This window comes from Magnolia sinica, chromosome 14 (assembly GCF_029962835.1).
Source record: "Magnolia sinica isolate HGM2019 chromosome 14, MsV1, whole genome shotgun sequence".
Taxonomy (NCBI): Eukaryota; Viridiplantae; Streptophyta; class Magnoliopsida; order Magnoliales; family Magnoliaceae; genus Magnolia; species Magnolia sinica.
Window position 1 is genome coordinate 11892459 of NC_080586.1, and position 7974 is coordinate 11900432.

Consider the following 7974-nt stretch of genomic DNA (forward strand, 5'->3'; position numbering starts at 1 on the left):
TTGGATTTGTAAACCACATCTCAGTGGGCCCAACAAATGATTATGAATATTTTAATGGAAGGATAACCCCTCTCAACCTTTGTATGTGGTGGTGGCCACGCAAGTCGCGGATTGACTTGAATTTTAAGCCTAAGGCCCACCATGGAATGGTGCATCTGATTGATAATGTTGATGTTCAACACGCATCATGGTGGGGCCCACACAACTCGACCTCATAGAAAGTTCCCATGAACGTGAAGCGGCACCTCATGAAACCCCTCGGGTCCAATTTTCACTTTGATCCAAAACTTTAGTGGGCTATGAAAACAATTTCATCCATTGATTTGCATTTCTCTTTGCTATGGCTCACCAGAATTTTAGATCAGGTGAAAATTTGTCCCGTGGGATTTCATGGGATTCCGCATCACATGGACCTTTCAGATTAGACGCCCATGACATGTGTGCAAAGGTGCGCACATGCGTACGTGCACAGGTGAGCATGACAGTGTGTATATATATATATATATATATATAGGGAAAAGGTACTATACGACTCGACCTTACCATAGGCTTCCGTAAGGTCGAGCGTTGGCATAACGCTGGCCGTTGGATGCTGAAATAAAAAATCAACGGCTGGCTGTTCAACCCTGAATTCTGCAATGTGTTGATAACTGTGGTTTTGCAGCCACATGTGACTCCATGAAGTAGACTGGCAGTGATTCTTGGAAGCCAGCATCTTGCTCTTTTGACAGTTAGTTGACAGGGATAGGTTCACTTTTTTCCAATTCTTTTACATCTGAACTCATTAATGGACTTCGAGAACCTTGCTTCACTAAGGCCAATGTGTGTGTTAAGTAAATTGCTTGCTCTTGACAAGCATAAGCAAACAATCTCCAAAGCCCTAGTTCTTTGTTTTTTTTTAGCATAACAGAAATAAAAGGTTTGCAACCTAGTAAAAAGAAAAGGCAAAATGTAAACATCATTGAAAAAAGTAAAGTTTCCAAAATGAGGATGATGGTATACTAATTCTGAAAGGATAATTACTGAAGTCAATAGAACCTTCAGAATTGCAGGGCAATGCCACTTGAGAAACTTTAGGACCCTGACTTTGACTCAATCCATTCAACAGCCTTGATCCTTGACACCAATTTGGTGTGGATGCTACAAGTACCTAAGAAACATACATGTCATGGAACATTTAATGTAGACAATGCATGGCTGTCAATGAGCATCTTCATAATTACCTGCTCTTCATGTTGAATAAAGGGGACCAAATATAACTGCGTGGCACTACCATATTCAAGACAGATTTCAGCATTTGTTTGCATATCACTGTCTATAACATTTGCAATGAAAGGTCTATCCAGTGCAAGCATACTTCCTACACTGCAAAGAAGTTTTAAGGATGGGATCATGGCAGCACAAGCAAGATAACATGAAAATCCAAATTCAATTAAGAGCCTACCTGAAAAGATTCGCAAGGAGAACCTGCTCTCCCCACAAGAGAAACTTTAACTTGACACCATCATTATCAACAAGAGTGATTTGTTTCCGCTGTAAACAATCGAACCATGCCTTCTAGTCTACCTTTTGAAATCCCAGATCTATGCTGCTCATTCCATGCCTGCATAGAAAACCAATCAAAATAAGTAGCACAAGGATGTGCTTGGTAGAGATATCAAAGAAGGTTATGATGGCTACTAAAATCTGTAGTGGCAAAATACTTTTTGACATAAATATTTAGAGCCTGAATGCCCGAAAATGAGTTCATCTCATTTTAGTTAATCATAATTATGTATTAGAAATTATGACCTCTAATACATAAAATGAGATGAACCCATTTTCAGGTGTCCACCAAACCAGACCTAAAGTTAATCAGGAAAAAATAATAAGATATCAAGATAGTAACATCTCGGAAGGCTTTCTATAAAAATAACACATGGATGTGTTGCATCCAATTGAACAAAAAGATGCAATAGTAACTGAATGCTAAGATAGGTAAAACAGAATTTGCCCATTTCCACTTTATGGCTCCAGTTGGATGAATGAAGTAATTGAATTGCGAACATTCAGTTTAATAAAGACGAAATGACAGAAATTAATATGCTCTGCGGTATTCAGAAAGAGGAAGTAGCCGTCAAATTGCATTTATGTTTTTTTTCAGTTTGAGTTGAAAGTAACGCATTTGAAAGGAAACCACATTTGTTAATTCCACTTTGCTAGAATAATTCAAATATTCAATTCAATTTGATAGCGCATCGAAAACAACCTATTAGACCAAAAATTTCAATTCAGTTCAATAGTGCATACAAACACTCCATTCGAATTAATTACAGCAATCAAATCAACTTGGATTATGTTTTCCACTAAGATCATACAAAAGAATCCCAACTTGAGAAGGAGATCCAGTAGAGGGAAAACAGTGATGAAGAGATGAATGTGAAACAAGTAGAAATATAAGACAACAGAACCAAAATAAATTGCAGCAGTAAAGAGTCAGCTGAGGTTGTATATTTTTAATTTGGCATTAGATGCATTTATCTTGGTGATTTTGATGAGCCATGATCCAAGGAGCTTTGCTAGCCTCACATACACCTTTACACATCACACACGTACCACCTTGGCACATGTGTAGGACATTTGAGCCTCACTGTGACAATTATTTTGTACGATGCTCCCATGAAAATGGACAAAACTCATACATCACTGTGGGCCCCACAGAGCTCCTGTGTGTGCCGAGCTCGGGACACGGGTAGTACCCCATCAGCCAATCTGCGCACGTGAGTGGGGACTATACGCTCGACCTTACTCTCAGATGGAGGCGGCCGTAGCTGGGGGTACCGATTGTGAGAGAGAGAGAGAGAGAGAGAGAGAGAGAGAGAGAGAGAGAGAGAGGTAGAGGTGAACGTTGCTGGTGGTGGAGAGAGAGGGCTGCACGCGGTTGTTGGTGGTAGAGAGAGAGGGCTGCAGGCGGTTGCTAGTGGTGGAGAGAGAGGGCTGCACGCGGACGTCGCTTGTGGCAGGGATTGAGGGAGTGAGAGGGCTGGAATTGAGTCCGATGGAGAGAAGGTTGTAGGGGTAGGGATGTAATGTAACCGGAACGACCGGTTTCAACAATGAAAATCCCGTTTTGACGCGAGCCGTTAATTTTTTATTTCAGCATCCGACGGCTAATGTTATGCCAACGCTCGACCTTACGGAAGCCTATTGTAAGGTCGAGCGTATAGTACCTTTTCCCATATATATATATATATATATATATATATATATATATATATATATATATATATATATATGCTTCAATTCGAGCACACGATCATAATTGTAGTGCTTCTGAAATCGCTTGGCTAAGATTCGATTTCACATGCTATGTGTGTATGTGTTGTGTTGGGCATGCCAGAGCCGAAATGCAACTAGAATCAAACGTTGGGCATGCCAAAGTTGAAATGCGACGCGAATCAAACTGAACGCATTATAACCCCAAGCATTGAAATAAGCCAATTAAGACCAAATCTATCGACCATCTACCTAACCATCAATTACAAAGAATCGCGTGATCTGTGAAGGAAAAGGTTAGTTTTTTAGATGATTTCTTTTTTGCTTTAGAAGTAAGAACTTTTTATTACAGTGGTGATAGCTTATATCGTTTAACAACAATGTAATGCTCAAAAGCAAGGGATAATGGTAGGTAACAACTTTATTAAATTAATATAGAATGTAGTACAATCGGCAAATAAATAAAAGTAGAGAAGAAAATTACCAATGGCAATCCAAGCAGGCAAAGCAGCCGTGGATGGTTGACAGTCATATAAATGTGGTCAGTTGAAAGACGATCGTGGTTTGGTCAAGTGAGCGTGGCCCGACCAAATCGCTAACTAAAAACTTAAGGATTTGAGATTTGAAGTCCGATGATTAGTTAGTGACAAAGAGCTAAATTACTCTAAACTACTACAGTGATGTGCCGGACAGAAGTTGATGAAAACTATACTAAATCTACACTAATGTATTCAAACTTGCTGCAAAATTGTATTAGACAAAAATGGAGATGTTAAACTAAGCTAGCCTAAGATAAGTGTTCATGTGGAATGAAAAGATAAGATAAGCAGCATTTTGTTGAATGAGAGATTTGTGTGTTTAGATTGGTAAGGTCCTGGAGCTCTTTGTTTTCGGTTACTTTTATAGACCGGAGAGGCAGTTGCTAGAGAGCTATCTTCGACATCATGAGAAATTAAGCTAGTTACCGTGCAAATCTTTTTTATTCTCCACATAAGTGTAGCCTTTCATTTTTGTCCACATGTACGAAAAACAATTGTATCCAGTAAGTAACGTGATGATTATGCATATTATTTCAAGCTCTAGTAAATTATGTGATTGTGCACACTTTATAGACCATTACTCTAATTATTGTCATTTATAACTTGCCATGAATACAGGGCAATATCTTTTACCTGTAATGTTTTGCTAGAGAGTTTTCTTTATTGGGATCTTGCATTTAATACATTGTCTTTATTGGACTCTTACATTTATTGCTTCCTAATATAAATGTGCCTCTAACTTCTTGGCCCGGAGTTTCATCAACGTGTGGTACATTATTTCCACGTAAAGTCTTCTGAGTAATTCGGCCAAAGCTTGTCAAGCCAAGTGTAAACAATATAACTTCACGAGTTATTCTTGAGTTTTTATTCTAAGTTTTCAATCTTCCGCAGACCTTTAAGACAACTAAATGTAATGGAATTTACCATCGGTAAAAGACATGGCCCCACTTAAAAAAGTTAATGGGCACTGGTGTATTGAGTGTGACCGACTGTTCCACTTTCATCAACAAAGTGTCATATTCCACATGGGACAATGATTTGTGTGGGCTACTAAACTGTCACTCGCGCGTTTAAAGAACTTGGTAGAATAATGTTAAACCATGGTGGTAGAAGTCAGAATTAGAATTGGAAAAATGATGGGTCAAAGTAAAAGAACAGTATGGGTCATCAAAGATTATATGGTAGAGTCATAGAGTCCAAGATATGTTTGAGTCATCTCTCCATAGTACACCTGGCTGGTGAGGTTGTTTGGCTACAAATTCAGTTATTGGTACTTGTTTATGGTGCTAGGCGTGCCAGAGCCTTTTACAACTCAATCTAAACCAAATGCATATGACTCCAAGTGTCAAGATAGAGATAGTGTGAGTTGTCGTTTATAATTGAGAATTGAGGTAGTTCGGCCGTCTATTCAGCCACTTGTAAATGAAATCAGGCCGTTTGCAAAGGAAATGATTCGTCATTCTAATAAGTTTTTTTTGTGTTTCAACTAAAATGATTTTTTTTCTCTCCGTGATAGCAAAGATAACCTAATTCATGCAATGTGAGAGAAATGAACTCAATTGTATTGAATTGAATTGAAAATAAAAGCTTACAATAATATCCATCGGCAATCCAACATTTATAGCATAGATGGTAAGGCTCTAAATCTAAGTTTTCCTTGGTCCAATGACTTAAGTATATACGAAAGTAATTACACTACTAGAAAAAAAAAAAAAAAAGTTCCTCCTTGCAATTTAGCGCTCATGGCAGTGAATTACACTACTGTTCTAAGTCTATTTAGCGTATAAGGACATGATTACACTATTCATATGCTAAAAATTGGTCTAACATGGTCGTGTAGACAAGTTATCCAAGCCGAGGATAAGCTATGATAAGATAAAAGATTAGCAACATTGAGCTATAGATTTGATTTGACATATGTTAGGTTGGTGAGGGTTTATAGCTCTTCGATCTTCCTCTTATTTATAGAATTTTATGACAGTTGCTAGAGAGAGAGATTCTTAATCACTTCTCTTGTCTATTGATGTAGAAATAACCATCTGGGCCAATAAATAGTCGTGGCCTATCAAACAACGTAATGGAAGCTACTCATTTATTAGTTGCTAGAGAGAAATATTGGTAATCACTTCTCTGTCTATTGATGTGGAAATAACCGTCTGGGCCCAAAGATGGTCGTGGCCTATCAAACAACATAATGTAAGCTACTCATTTATCGTGAGTCGGCTATTGGTTGTGCACATGTCTTACTCTATTACGTGGATAAGAGTTTCTTGAGTTGTCTCATATTGGTGATAGCTACACAAAAACTTAGTGTAGTTGTTATTATGCTCATCAAATGTTTTAGGCCGTAGAGTTCCTACACCAAGATACATTGGCCAAATTCATCACTTGTCATGATCATATTTCGTCGAACCCCATCTTCAGTCATGAGGCCATCATGATTATTAGTTTGCTCTACTATATGCATGGCATATACAACGTGTGTTTATATTATTGTTATAGTCAGTTGGACCTATCCCTTTTCAGGTTACTCATGATTTTACATATTCCCGTCTTCCTTTGCCATCAAGTAGCCGAAGAAATCTTCTGTTTGCTTATTGTTGACATTTTGCTATCACACTGCATTATTGAGTCGTTAAATCTAATGCGGTGAAATCAGGTGTAAACAGAAGTATCACTTGAAACTGTGGATGAGAGTTTCTCGAGTTGTCCCGTATTGGTGATAGCTACACGAATACTTTATAGTTGTTATTATGCTCCTCAAATGTTTTTGGCCGTAGGGTTTTTACACAACACCAAGATACATTGGCCAAATTCATCACTTGTCATGACCATATTTCCTCAAACCCCATCTTCAGTCATGAGGCCATTGCAATTATTAGTTTGCTCTACAATATGAGTGGCATAGAAGACAAGTGTTTGTATCATTGTTATAGTCAGTTAGACTTATCCTTTTTCAGGTTACATATGATTTTACGCATTCCGGTCTTCCTTTGCCATCAAGTAGCCGAAGAAATCTTTTATTTGCTTATTGTTGAAATTTTGCTATCACCTCACATGACATTATTGAGTCGTTAAATCTAACGTGGTCAGATCAGGTGTAAACAGAAGTATCAGTAAAACCGTCCACTAGCTGGCTTCACTTTGAATGACAAATGGTTCAAAATCTACATGGATCAGATGATCCTAGACATCCAATCAGTGGCCTTCACATTGACGATCGAGAACAAAAGCAGCAGACGGCTGAGATTCCGTGCTGGAAAGAGAAAGAAAATACGCATAATACATCTCCATGATAGGTCCTGCCATATGGACAGTCCATAAGTTTTGTCAGCTCATTATACTACTTCCACCCCCACATGAAGGATATGCAAAACTCAAGTTTGCCATGCAAGTGAAGATTGAACGCCCACCGTTAAAACCTTAGTGGAACTCACATTTGTTTTTTCCCTTCATCCGGATGAAAATTACCTCATGAACAGGTTGCATCGCATCTAAACATCTTAGTCAGCCCTAAGAAGGTTTCAACAATGGGTTACATGCAAGTTGTGGTGGGTCCACTTGAGTTTGGGATCAACGATACCCCAAATCTTAAAATGAGTTGAAGAAAAAGATGTAAAGTGGGCCCAAGAGAGATGTACGGTCTAGTGAAGCCAAGCTCCACCGAACACTGGTAAGGCCCGGACACCCATGAGTAAATATTTCATAATAGTTTCATTAGACCGCACATCTCTCATGGTATATCTAGATAATAGATAAGAGCATAAATTGATGGCGCCCAATCAAACCTTGCCATGTCAAGGCCTTACTGGTATTTAGTAAGGATCTGTTCAGTAGGTGGGCTTAGATAGGATTAGGTGCAATGGAATTATATTAGGTGGCGTGTAAATTTCATCCAATGTTTAAAGAGGACAAGAAGGGCTTGATTATTTGGGATAAAATTGCATTTGGTCGCATGTGAAATTTATAGTGGATTTTAAAATATACTATACATGTGAGCCTCACATTGATACATGTGTTTTATCATGCCATTTATCCATATATGCCCTTTACACGTTATATTCATCACTTGTGAATTTGGTATGTTGATTACAATTTCATGGCCCACCAAATGGGGTTTTGATTATTCTAGTGTTTTTACATAGTAAGAATTGTATACCAAACATGGAATTAGATGGCC

At 38.3% G+C, this 7974-nt stretch overlaps 1 long non-coding RNA gene across 1 annotated transcript; it reads right to left on the minus strand.

Annotated features, from left to right (window-relative positions):
- Positions 1–626: 626 nt before the first annotated feature.
- Positions 627–1598, minus strand: LOC131225536 (uncharacterized). The gene is made up of 3 exons (XR_009161393.1): positions 1445–1598; positions 1224–1365; positions 627–1150 (listed from the first exon to the last, which is right to left on the minus strand). It is a non-coding gene; the product is annotated as an uncharacterized LOC131225536 (long non-coding RNA).
- Positions 1599–7974: the final 6376 nt, after the last annotated feature.